Source organism: Colias philodice, chromosome 1, assembly GCF_061535455.1.
Source record: "Colias philodice isolate Cphi_HAF_F1 chromosome 1, ilColPhil1 Martin Lab GWU primary, whole genome shotgun sequence".
Lineage (NCBI taxonomy): Eukaryota > Metazoa > Arthropoda > Insecta > Lepidoptera > Pieridae > Colias > Colias philodice.
The window spans coordinates 13,346,632-13,361,478 of record NC_143086.1 but is presented as its reverse complement, the minus strand read 5'-3'; the positions used below and the strand labels follow the sequence as shown (position 1 = coordinate 13,361,478).

General features: G+C 31.5%; 1 long non-coding RNA gene across 1 annotated transcript; it reads right to left on the bottom strand.

The window, feature by feature from the left end:
• Positions 1 to 554: 554 nt before the first annotated feature.
• On the bottom strand, positions 555 to 3,914 carry LOC149491446 (uncharacterized). Its single transcript, XR_016316148.1, has 4 exons — positions 3,678 to 3,914; positions 2,719 to 2,843; positions 2,173 to 2,252; positions 555 to 734 (listed from the first exon to the last, which is right to left on the bottom strand). It is a non-coding gene; the product is annotated as an uncharacterized LOC149491446 (long non-coding RNA).
• Between the last annotated feature and the right edge of the window lie 10,933 nt (positions 3,915 to 14,847).

Genomic DNA, 14,847 nt, shown 5'->3' with positions numbered 1-14,847 from the left:
GCTCCCCCCTCTCACTTCCCGAACTCGGTTCGACCGTAATTTATTTTTCCTTTCATTTTTATCACATTGCCCTCCTTATCTAATGTGTTTCATCCTACTGTGATTTTTTTATTGTTACAAAAATTATCAGCACTGGTCTATGAGTGTTTTATCTTTTGGGGTTGGAAAATTGAGCTTTTTTCAGGTAAGAATTAGTATAATAATTAGGAGTAGGTACGAATCTAATTAAAAAAATAAAGTATTTTTATCCGTATTTATTTAAATAAGACATAATATACAATACATGATAACTATGAAATAGGGAAATGACAAATAGACAAATTAAATTTAGAGAATTTCTTATAGCGATACGCTAAAGGCGATACGTGAAAAACAAAAACAATAGTAATATGTGGTAATATTTATTTAATCATAATGATGATTGATGATTGTGTAATGATACAATGCCAAACTTAAAGATAACTTATTTCGAAATAATCATATTAAACGAAAAGCGCGTCACACACGGTGAAGATACTATAATATTTTATCTTAAGATGCTGTTATATTAAGTATCTTCACCGTGTGTGACGCGCTTAAAATAATAACAAAATATACCTAAGTACCTAATAAAAATAGAAACGAAAAAGTAATCATTGCAAATATTAACTTAAATTATTAACAATTATAAAAATAGAGGAACTATCTGGACAACAAATGATGCGTAATCAATCAATCAATGTTTGTACCGCAATCTGAAAAAAAAACAGGTGTATTAGTGAAAAGAATGTTTGAGTTGGATCGACCACAAAAACGGTCTGATTACTAGGGTACTATAATAGTAATCACTGAAGCAAAACATACACAATTAATAGATAGGTAGGTAATTTAATATGGTAATGTTACCAGAAATGTATGAAATCAATGAATTGTATACAAATCCTAGGAAATGTGTACAATTCCGATACCATTTATATCGGAATTGCATACGGAAATGTATAAAATATTGTTAAATAACTATTTAATGCATAGATATCCTAGGAAATGTATAATCTTCCTCGGAATTGTATATACATACCTAGTTCCAATATCGTATTAGGAAATGTATAAAGTAAATGATTTCTGTAATAAAACACGATGTTATTTTTTTTTATTATAGCACTTATTGAGACAATCGGGTAACAGTCTTACCGTAAAATAATTATAATATGATCATATTATCTTAGTAATTAACATTTCTTAATTCAACGAAATCAAATTTTCATTTGGTAAGTTATCAGTCCCCTCGTCCCGCTGTCCCTGTGTACATGTCGCAGTCGGATTGTATAATCCGCCGTATTATAATTGGCCGGGGGCTCCTATTTCTGTGTAGTTTTAAAAAACACGAACCTAACCTAACCCACCCCCTTATCCAAACCAAAAATTTCTGATTACGAATTTTCGGCATATTAGGTACAAATTGCCGGCCGTTTGTAATACGGTGGATTATACAATCCGACTGCGACATACATACCCCTCGTCCCGCGTACCTTCCAATATCTAGCTGTTTTACATTTCCGATTGCTATTTAGGAAATGTATAGATTTCCTAGGAAATGTGTATAAAATAATTTATTTCACACATTTCCGTGCGATTTTAGGAATTGCATACATTTCCTAGGAATTTTATACAATGACGGATTACATACATTTCCGTTAACCATACACTAATATTATAAAGCTGAAGAGTTAAATCTCAGGAACACACAGTCAGATTGTCCATTTATCGAAGAGGACCTATAAGCTTCAGGCTAGTACTTATAGAAGTGGAGCAATATGTTAAATGTAATAAGTAAATTTAACTATAAAAAGACATAAATAGGTATGAATATAAGTAAAAAGATAAATAAATATTTGAGTATTTCTTAACTTTGATGCTTATTCACGTCACAGTCATGTAAATTCCAAGGACATTAAAAACATACAGACGATAGTTACTAAATATTTAATGAAGATATTCCGTAAATGAAAAGTTGAGTTAGGTTGAGCATAATGAATATTTAAAAAAAATTAGTCATCGTACGTATACATCCTACTTTATATAATGCTATGCCATCTGCATGCCAAATTTCAGTCCGATCTTGATAATTTGATAATATTTACAGCACGCGGGCGAAGCTGTGGGCGGAAAGCTATATAATATGAAAAGACTTACATAAATCTTCTTCCTTCTGAAGTGGATTCATTTCGTTTTCTTCTTTTTCATAACTATTGACTGATCTAATTTACGGCAATCTATAAGAAAAAAAATATGTTAGTATGATCCACAGACCAGAGGTATATGGTCTATTTTAAAATAAAACCAGCTAATATGATATATTTAAGAAGACAAATATTTAAAACCTGTTATGTTTGGTTGCGGAAAAATATTCGGGAAAGGACACATAGGTACCACATTTTTTTTAAGTTTTCCTTCTCCTATAAAATCAGCAAATATATAAAGTAACAGGCATCACCTAGTGTTAAATATATTATGTAGATTTATTTGCGTATAATTTCAGAATGTTATTACAGCTAGTAGCTTGACTGCTTGAAGTCAAGCGATTAGCTGTAATTAGCGCACAATAATCACAGGAATTTAAAGTTTTTGGATATATGTATATATATAATATTTTATTTAAATAAAATAAAGTTTATTTACACAGAAACAGAAACACTCAAAATACACAGATAAGATTGGTAGGTAAATTTTTTAACTTACCTTTAAACAATTGTTCAGTTTCTTTCTTGTAAAGTCTGGCCACACCGCTGACCAGAATGGAGGCGGTTCCTAGTGATGCTCGTCTGCTAGACCTTCGTTCATACAACTTGTCTAGAATTTGTACCCTGAAAATTTAGTTAAAAATAACGTAAAATTGTATTCGAGTAAAGTGGTTGCTGAATGTGGTAAAATTCTTTAATTAAAATCATGTGCAGGTTTAACATAAATTTAAAGTTCAAACTATTGTTAAAAAAATTATAAATGCAAATTTTTTACAATTTTCGTCAAATACTTAACTACATAATTATCGCAAGAAAGTAAAAACTATCAACAAATAGAACTTAAGTATGATTTAAGAAAATAGCCCACAATGTTAAAAAAGAGACATTCTATATTTTCTGAGTAACTAACTAATATCCAGCAAGTCTTTTCATTTGATACACATATTGTACGAACTACGAGTGCATCTCAAAAGTACAGCACTATTTTGTGCGTCCCACCGACCCCACCGTTGTCCCACCGTGGTCCCACCGCGGTCCCACCCACAAAGCAGGTCCCACCCTATTGGATTTTGAATGACGTCACATGGCGTTCCAAGCGTTGTCATCCAAACTGAATGTCTGCTTTTGTTTGCTTCGATTGAAGATTTCAAAATTCAGTGCCTACGTATTTAAACATAGGTACATACATACAAGTAAAATAATTGGTTTATCCTTAATAATATTGTATTACGACACGCGGTTTTACTCGCATCTTAATCAAATAGACACATAACACTTTAGTGGAAACGATAAAATTGTATCGGGTCAGTAGATGTTGTGTTTGAATGTTATACACCAACTTTAAACTTAAAACATTTCACTTTATTATAATTATTTTAGCTTATACTAGCTGTGCCGCTCGTTTTCATCTGCGGGCTAACCCGCGTGCAAAATCTAGTACCTACATATTTAACTTACGTGACACTGAGATAGTCGACATTGTGATCCTCGTTGGCAAATTGTTGGTGGCCCGCCAGCCAAACTTTTTCCAAACTATTATTCATATTAATTACCAGCTTTACAGTGGTAGTTTTTAATTTTGAGTTCAACGCAACTTACTTAATGATCTAAGAACGCAACGCAAAACGTGATTGTTTTTTACTACCCACAATAATTATGTTCTTGAGAATCGTGTTTCCCGCGCGTTCGTCACCAAAAAAAAATATTAATAAAATAACAGATTAAAAAAAATATGTTTCAACCGGCACAGATTTTTCTCAAACGTTCTTGTAAGTTTTAAATTTCAAATTATAGGTAACTAGGTATGTAATAATAAAACAAAATACCTAATTTTTAAATAAATATCTAGACTAAATTCTTAAATTTATTTTATAAATAAACTTAAATTAATCCATTTTATGAAAATATTTTTTGAATAAAAAAAGAATCCAGAATAAATTATTTTGAAAATGGAATGTTACATGTCTACCAGAATCTGATGGCATATATTTATATATTTTAAAAAATAAAAGATTTTCATGTGGCAACTTTATTTGACAACTATTGGACTATCATATTGGTTGTCTTCTTCGCAGTTGATGATTAATTTTTAGGATTTTGTCTTCAAAATCTTCGAAAATGTCAAAAAAGCCGCTGCGATCACTAGCAAGAGTTTACTGTTGTTTACAATGTGTTTAAAAAAATATTCGATGAAGAAGGGTCAACAAATCACAATTTTCAATTTAGAAAGCGCGTGGAAGATTTTATTGCTAAATTGGACTAACCCGTTTTGATACTTTAAATTAAAAATATTGTAAGTAGGTAAGTAGGTAACTATAATATTTTTTGTTGATCATAATTTTATGAAAACTTATTAGGGTAATTCCGGGGTAGATGGCCATAAGGGAGAGATGGCCAATCGAAATATTTCAGTGACTCGCTCACTAACTGTTACTGTTAAGCGCTCAGTTCGCTGCTTTTCGTGCGTGAGGACAAAAGTACGGCAAAATATTAAGCGAAAAACAAAGAAAATATAAGTAAATCCTTTGTTTTTTGATTCAAATAGCTTGAATATTTTTTAGATGTCAACTATTTTACGAAATTGTGGTCTTGGTTTCTTAAAATAATGGTGATATTTGTCTTTGTTGTAAAGTATACGAGCAGTGCTACGTTATAACCTCAAAATAATTTGCTTCAAGTCATTACTTGTTTTAGTTTTTGTTGTGGCCATCTCTCCTGGAATATAAGGACAGATGGCCAATTCTAGTCGGTATATGATGGCCATAGTGTAATAGTATAAAAATCACGTTTTGTACAAATAATTGATTTATTTTTAGATTAGTTTTAAATGCCTAATAAAAACAGGAGAAAGGCAGTGGCTGTGAAAGGTCGGAAAAATCGCTAAAAGCAGCTGTTAATGCATTAATGATAGCATAAACGTACGCGTGGTAGGACTCCAGTACCAAATACCTAAACTTTTTTAGGCATTCATTAAAAAGAAGAATAAAGAAAAATAATTCCTTTAACGATGGATGACATGAGCGAATAGCCAACGAGCCGAACAGTTTAAATTATAGCATAAATTTAACCAACAAAATTAAAAAGCGGGATATGACTGGGTAACAGATGTTTCAAAAGCAGAAATATTGATTTCCCTTACGAAGTCAAAAGGAGTTTCTTTGGCTAGAGCCAACACTATGAACAGATCAGAAATTAATGCCTACTTTCAACTACTTCAATACGTTCTTTATTCAAGACAATGAGATGTTACCCCCTAACTACTTATTTAACATGGATGAAGCTGAACTACAGCTAACAGACGTCCGGGACACGTGCTTGCTTAAAAATATTCTAAAACAGTCTCCAAAGTGACGTCAACTGAAAAGGCGGATACATTAACCAAAAAAAACGCGGCGAAGAAGAGAAAAGAAGACTTCAAACTAAAAAATTAGACTAAAAAGTAATCCTTAGCCTAGAATTGAGTTATGGCCATCTTACCTCTAGTGCCATGGCCATCACGCCCGGACACCTCGGGAGAGATGGCCAATTGTGATTTTTAGAAAACTTAAATTAATTAGGTGATCTTATTAGAAATTGTTACTTTCATGTTTAGAATATCATAGTTGAATCTTCAAAGTTTAATAAAAAATAAATACAATTACAAAAACAAAAGTATTTCATTTCTGATAGAGCTTAGAAAAAACTATGGCCAACTACCCCGGACTTACCCTACAGGAGTTTTCAATACGGCTATTTGTCAAGTCCAAGCTGTCCAAGTCAATTTTATAATGTGTGTACCTATCTAGGGGGTGAGACTAAGGGCGTATTCAGAAAGAAAGCTTGAAACTTATAAGCGGCAGAGAATAGAATAAACGCTAAGGAATAGAAACTGCTATCGCTAATTTTTGACATACGGTCATGATATTTTAGTAATGGTTCGGTCACACTACCCACGACGACGACGACCACGACCAAAATTTCATCCTGACGAAATTGTTTCAAAATAAAATATTAAAATTTCCCGTCATACTTTTACTCGGAAAGAACAAAAATTCGAGTACAGTTAATAAAAAAATAGGTTTTTTGCGATTTTCGCCGAGACGGTAAGATAATCATATAATTACCTTTTACCAAAATTGTAGATCATAAAATTATCTATAAAAACTTCCAATACATTTTTATATAGGAGCCACCGTTTTTACGAAAAATCTATTTTTTCATTGGTTGATCTCAAAAAAAAAATTCCAATCACCAGAACGACAGGAAATTTTAATATTTTATTTTTAAGTGTGTTTTTCACAATTTTGTTAAATTACTACTGGATGAAAATTTTATTTGTGGTCGTCTTCGTCGTTGGTAGGGTGAACAAATCCTTAGCGGAATATCGTACGCTTATGACAATTAGTATCGCTAGCGGATTCTATTCCTTTGCGTTTTGACGTTTGGCTAAAGGCCCAGCTGTTACTACTTACGAAAACAAACATGATTTTATTTTATTTTTGTGGTCTTTTTTTTAAAAAACAATGTAAACAATCGAGTTTTGATCTGCATTATCATTACATCCATATTTTCATATGGTATAATGATAATGATATAAACAAATATAGGTATTTACGTTGTACGAAAATTCAGAATCTTAAATATCATATTTAGATACGATTTGGTTGGTAAACTATCAACTATGTAACCTTTAGAACAACCATAACATGAGCTTTATTCGATTTGAGGATAGGGCGTGGTTCGAACACTCTTATTGTCAGATGCTAGGGATGCCACAAAAATAAGACAATAAAAATAAAGTCAATAAATTTCACTTAACTTGTTATTGCTTTAATCATTCAAAGCTGCCATTTTACTACATAAAACTTAAAGCTCAATTATCTTCTATAAATGTTGTACCTAAAGAGATAATAAGTTTATATAAAACTAGCTTCCGCCCACGACTTTGTACGTGCATCCCCGTTTTTCCCCGTTCCCGTAAGAATTTCGGGAAATCCTTTCTTAGCGGATGCCTACGTCCTAACATCTACCTGCATGCCAAATTTCAGCCCGATACGTCCAGTGGAAAACCCGACTTATTTTTATATAGTAGAAATTTATATTTAACACTAGTGGTCCGCCCCGGCTTCGCCCGTGGTACATATTTCGCAATAAAAAGTAGCCTATGTCCTTTCTCAGGTAGGTATCAAAATATCTACATACCAAATTTCATGCAAATTGGTTCAGAAGTTTAGGCGTGATTGAGTAACAGACAGACAGACAGAGTTACTTTCGCATTTATAATATTAGTATGGATAGTAGAAATTTATATTTAACACTAGTGGTCCGCCCCGGCTTCGCCCGTGGTACATATTTCGCAATAAAAAGTAGCCTATGTCCTTTCTCAGGTATCAAAATATCTACATACCAAATTTCATGCAAATTGGTTCAGAAGATTAGGCGTGATTGAGTAACAGACAGACAGACAGAGTTACTTTCGCATTTATAATATTAGTATGGATAGTAGAAATTTATATTTAACACTAGTGGTCCGCCCCGGCTTCGCCCGTGGTACATATTTCGCAATAAAAAGTAGCCTATGTCCTTTCTCAGGTATCAAAATATCTACATACCAAATTTCATGCAAATTGGTTCAGAAGTTTAGGCGTGATTAAGTAACAGACAGACAGACAGAGTTACTTTCGCATTTATAATATTAGTATGGATTAACCTGTATCTACCTAACTATATTGAACACACTCCATATGACTATCTAATTTTAGTTTTGTAATATAAAGTATGGCTTCTCAAATAAAACATCATTTCCATTGAATTTTTATTACATCTAAATAGACACTTATTAAATCCCGCATATGAAAATAGAGAAAACTGATTATAATTTTCGTATAAAATAACATGTTCATCTCGCTTTTAAACTAATATATTAGGTAAATAGTATAAAATAATTTTTCAGAGTAAAAGTAGTTAAATAAATTAGATAAAATCCCGACAAAATGAAAGAAAAAGTTATTCGTAAAAGGTTTTTAACTTTTACGGGATTTGAGATTACATAATAATATACCTAGTAGAGCTAAGGCTCATACAACATAAATTCTTAACTAGCTGAGTGCTCGCCGAGGGCCATGCCTTCTTATGCTGTTCCGTGTGCTCTCGTCTGTCTGGATGTTCCCTTGACCACACGACTTACACTCAGGTTCCAATATAGGTATATGTGATTAACACGTTTCTTAAATACTAGAGATTAAATATCCTTATGCTATAATACTTTGGTAACTTAGCTAGGTTAGGCTTTCATCATTGTGATATTAAACTACGAATGCATCTTTCGTTATTATTTTGTATATTTGTGTATATTTTTTGTGGGCACATACAGACTTGTAAAAATAGATTCCTACCTAAGACGGCAGTGGCGCGTAGATGAACCCGCATTACAAAAAAAAAAGGAGTTGGCGAGCAATACGAGCGCTACGTACCACCGTCGTTTACAAACTAGTAGACTATATATTGTGTATGACACTGGATTACAATTAATTATAATGCTGACTATAATGAATGTTTAACGCCCGATATCTAAAGTCCAATACGCCTGGCTTGAATACGCAATCATCACCTCCAGTTGCCTTGTTCACCGCTTAACCTTGCATATTTTCATGTAGATACCGGGCGTTGCCTTACAAACTAACATCGAGATATTCAAAACACACATAGAAAGGACTATAACTAACGATTATATATTGAAAGAAGATAGGACAGAAGATAGGAAAGATAAAGGAGAGGGAAGGTGAGGAAAGAAGAGAGGAAAGGGAAGGATGGGGAAGGTGCAGGTGAGAGGAGAGTGGCGGGAAGGGAAGGGAAGGGGAAAGGGCTGGCGCTCCCGCTTCCTGTCGAGGAGCCTCGACAGTTCACTTGGGAGGGTGGTAGCTAGCCAGTCGGGCGGAAAGGTGCCCTCCCACCGTTCGGTTTAGTCGCCTCTTACGACACCCTTGTACCGACATGGGGTCGGGGTTAGTATTCTAAATCCGCCCCGACACGGACGTCCGCCGCCGAACACACGTTGTTCTCTTCTTACTCTCTACTTTAATAGAATAGCCAAAACTAAACTTCGGTGACGTCATCGGCTATCCTATTTTACTTATCTTAATATGAGCTCAATTTAATTACCTATAAGTTCAATATCAATACGTTGTAGGAACGCTATCAATAATGCATACATTCCAAGAAATAAATATGACAAAGCCTTATTCTAATTAATTACTATTAATACACTCACACTGATCACTGCACTGTCACTAATATCAGTCCCAATCTTGCTTTCGAACCAATTCTCGAGGTGTAGTTGTTGAATCCAAATGATAATGATTAGGTATGTTTAATCCTTAACGTAGATTAATATCTATAACAGTGTCCATTAATGACTTCTTGAAGCCATAAACATTGAGCACTTCATATAACCTTACAACTAATTGTATGCGATCAAAATATTTGTGCGTCTAATTCTTATCGACTAAACAGTAACTACAGCGAACAGGTGTCTTGGCATATATATAAATATAACTCTCTCACTCGCAGATATATATGAAGTATTCATTCCCTGTATGCTGCAGTTACAACAGAGTATGAATCCAAAAAAATCTGTACCTATTTCGAACAATATGGGTTACATGACAGTCAAAGCTTCAATAACAATTTTTATCACTGATCGACCTCGGCACCTAATGTGGCGGGCATATAGGCTTAACCGATTGGGATAAAACAAACGTATTCAATAGATTTTGATTTTGAACACGTTCATTCCTCTAATCAGTGGTAGAAAAGGCAGAGTTTTGACTGAGAAACCTTCCTTATTTGGAACCATACTGTGTCGCTTATCACTATTACATACTTACTCAACTAATACATACTCGGAATATTGGAGGAACTATTTAATTTTCTACATTAATTTCAATGCCTTTTTGTTATAAAAAAGGACTTTGATCACGAAATTAATGACGAAAATTATCCCTTAACTTCCAAAGAGTATTCTACTATTTTCTAATTTCTACCTTCTCAATTCCATTTTTAACCATCATCAATAAACGTCAATTTGATAAATTTTATTCCAATGTTAAAACTGGAATATAATTTATCAAAGTCCTATTTGAAATAGGCACGTCATTTAGTTCAAATGCATACAGAACATGTTAAATAAACTTTACTTCTTACAGCTAGGAGCACTAACTACCACGTACATATTATTATGTCTTAATTATTAAAAATTATTGTTATATAGTTTTAAAGAGGTCTTTTCAACTACAACCACCGAGGTTATATATTGTACATATTTCTATCCTAGACAAAATCGAAAATGCTTTGGACTATTTACAATTCTCTCGTAACTAGTAAAATATCAAAAAAAAATAAGGTAAGTATACAAAATATTTCAAAATTTTACATGTATAAATATAAAATAAATCTTCAATATTTAACCCATAAGGAAACTAATCTCACTCAACGTATTTTGTACAAAATAATTAATGTCTAATGAAAATTATTATTTGGCACAGGTCATTAAAATCACAACGAAAAACAACCACGTGTTATTAAAATATAGGAAACTTATACCACCTTTGACATCTCGAAGAGCACTCCACGTAAAAACAAAAGACAAAAGAAAAGAAAAGAACAAAAAATAAAACAAAAAATAAAAAAATTAAATCATATTTATTAATTACATAACAATAATTTAAAAATAAAAAATGGCCATCAGATAAAACCTGATCTCAAATTAACTAACCTGCATAATATATAATAGATAAGAAAATCGTAATCATTGAAAAAGTTAGGAATTTGACTAAAACATATTTACAAAACCCTTAGTAGAAAAAAAATGCGATAAAAATGATAATTTAAAATTAGAACCAAAATCAAATATATTTGGCTACATAAAGCTATAATGAATGTGCAGGTATTTCAAATTAAGCAGTAATTAAAGATAATTATAAACATATATACAGAACATATTGCACATAACTAGAAGACTTACGTGATCATTGTTATGTCGCACAGCTAGCGTGCTTATTATTATGGCAACATTTAAATTATCATAACCATATAGACCATACAAAACATACTTAATATCAAACAATAAAAATAAATGTAATACTCAAAAATGGCCGTTAAATAAAATTGTATCAAAATAATACTCATAAATTGATCCAAAAACCATAATTTCATGAAAAAAACATCATTTTAAAGGTAATTTTATAAAATACTGGTAAAATTATGGTCCGAAACATTAAAATCTAATAAAATGTCTGTACATGACATACCTACAATTATTAAAAATCTTATAATTTGTGCGTTAAGTTTTTATATCATCTACAAATCTACTGTTTTTGTTTTTTTGAATTTTATTACAAAATCTACTTTACACAAATTATTACTAATTAATATATGATTAGATAATACTTTATGTATATTACGTAATTATATTTTATAGATAGAAGTTAACTATAAACGTGGATTAACCTTAAAGTTTTAAGAAACAATATACAAAAATAATTGACAAAAAAAAACTTGCAAGAATTACAAATCAAACAATACGCTACAAACTTTAACTCTTAACGAAGAAACGTCAAAGAAGCTTAAATCATTGAAAAGTAATGATTATATACAGGTTGATGAAAGTGACCAATTAAAAGGAATTTTCAACCAATCCAGTACCACTAAACATTTTTAACTATTTAGTAAAAATTGGTTGGTTAGGATTACCAATCATTGTAAAATCAAGAGTTAGAGGTTTAATTAAATATAAGTATATATTATAAAATCAGATCAATATAGTGTCATGTTTAAAAAATTTCATTTTAAATCAGATCAGAAATTAAGTATTAAAGTAACGAAACCAAAGGTTGATAAGGAACTACTCAGTCCTTTAGCGAGGCTATTTCATAGTAAGTCCGTATCTTATAAGTAAAAATGTAAGTATAAGAAACAGCTGATGTTTCGTAAAAAAGCTACTGAAATAAGGGTAACATTAAAGTCATGAAAACGTGTTTTAAATTAAAATTAAAAAATATATTTTAATAAATTTTGTATTTTGTGAAAGTATCCATTTTATAATGTTTGAATTATGATATCAAGTCAGCTCCGAATAAAAAATTTAACGATTTTTTGGTTATAAAAAGTACGACTCATTAGGCCATTAGCATACCAAAACTTGTTAAGTTTAGAAAACTATTTCATGACTCGATTGTCACCCCATACAAATGAAGTAGATTCATGGTTTATAGCAATAAAAAATTTCTAAAACCTATTCCTTTTTGGACGTGTTTAAGAGCACCGGTGCCGACAAAAATTCATTGTTATCGCACCTCAACGTGTTTAAACATATCCATATAAAATGTATAATTTTACGTTTCTCTAGTACCGCACGGTAATTAATAGTATGAAAAATATTCTCTTAATATTATTTTTTGTTTAAATTTCAATCAATTCCTTCGGATATTTTCATGACGCAAGAATAGTTCCGACCTTTATATAGTTTTGTGTAACAGTGAAAAAAAAATAGAACTCGATGTCGAAAAAATGTATCTCAAGGAGTGACATTTCCGAAATCCGACTGTTACGATCAAGAAGCTTATATCTAATACACTGGAGATTTCAGTATGAACATTAACTTGTAACAAGAAAATATGACATGGAATGACGCCTGTATGTTTTTTATCCCTTTCACACCTAACTTGGCAAGTGGGTGTGAAAGGGATAAAAAAACATACAGGCGTCATTCAAGGTAATATTTTCTTGTTACAAGTTAATGTTCATACTGAAATCTCCAGTGTATTAGATATAAGCTTCTTGGTTACGATGATGAAGTTACGAAACTGTTCAATACAGGTTGGTCTAGTGATTGCGCAAAGAAAATTTCCAAATAAACGATCAAGCTATAAATAGCATGGCGATGATTGAAATAACTATAATTTTTTTAATGAGCTCCGATCACGGTGTCAGCAACGACATCGAATGACATTCATTTAAAATCTCACTAATTCTTTTTCATTTTTTTTTTTACATCTCACTAGGTCAAGGCACAAACAAGCGAAACCCTTTCATCTCCCCGCATGTTATTTTTAATCTAGTGATCCTAATAGTATCTAGGTGTTAAATACATCTTCCCCTTTTATGGAAAACCTGGTTTACTATCACCCAATAAGAAGAATATATTTTTATCGCTACGGAGTCCGATATACAGGGTCTGTTATATTTCCTATTTATATTGTAACTTTTATAAAAATATACTTTTCTCCATGTCTCACGACGAAACCAGTACCTCCTACCAACATCTTACTATGCCATATACCATTTTTACAAAACCTTATTGAAGACGGCAACAACAAAATTACATTAAGATTATAGTATAATATAAACTAGAAGAAATATATATTCATGTAAAGCTCCAAACTATTGTGATAAGAGTAATTTATAAACGACTCTCACTATGTAACAACACTGTTTCGATTAATGTTCTAATTGCCGGTAGAACAATGTATACTATAAACGCGGCTATACCCTAAATAATAATAAGAAATCATTCGACGTCGTCCCTGAACACCGCTCAAACCAGCTCCTGTATTCCCTGTAGACGGGTCGTGATATAAAAGGCCTTGTATTTCACTAATTTTTTTACAAATACTTATTAAAAGTCTCACTGTTGTGTTAAAAATTTTACCTATGATTGAAGTCCTAAAATTTAATAAAATATTACTTATTAAAAACTAACAATTCCTTTTGTGCGATAGACCTACAGTAAATATGAACTAAACATTGTATTTATATAACAATGTTAAAATACAGTCCTATGACCAATAAGAATGTGAATGATTCCAAAGAAACATTTCATAACCAACACATTGGTATATAAAATACATTTCATGTAAAGGTGTAATGATCATAAAATTTTATAAGGGTATAACAATACTAGGACAATGTAAATCTCACTATTTATTTTTTTTTAATATCTATCAATTAGATATAATATATTAACCGAGATTGGTCGTTCCGAAATATATGCTCTGATGAAAAATTACCATTTTTATAAAAGCTTCAAGGGTTATTTTATAAAACTTTTCAATTAATGTAACTACTTTATGTTATAGAGGTTCCATTTTTACTAAATTTTGTGCGTATTTTCATGACGAGAATCCATAAATAAATTCAATGCCCACAATTGTATAGCCCAGTGCTAATGAGTTAGGTTTAAGGAAAACTACCTTTGGCGAGAATTGATTGTAAACATGTTATGTATTTTTTATTCAAAAGCGCTTTTGAATTATGTCTAGTTAAATGTTTTATACATTTAACTAGAGCAGAGTTTGAGTTTCATGACCTAATTTAATGTGCGTTTTCGTTTTATTTGTGAAGTATGTCAAATTATGTATAAAAATAGAAATAGAAATCGAAATAAATTAAATAAACAGAAAACTAAAGTGAAACAACTGTTTTTATGAATTGAGTGTTATCCGCACCAGGCCATACAATTATAGTTTAGGATTCTTTAAATAAAATAATAACTCTTTACAGATAACTATAATGTTTTAATTTTTTTATTAAAACAGTCTCCCCGAGTTATTGAACGCAAAACAAAACGTTTTACGTCAGGATAAAAACATGT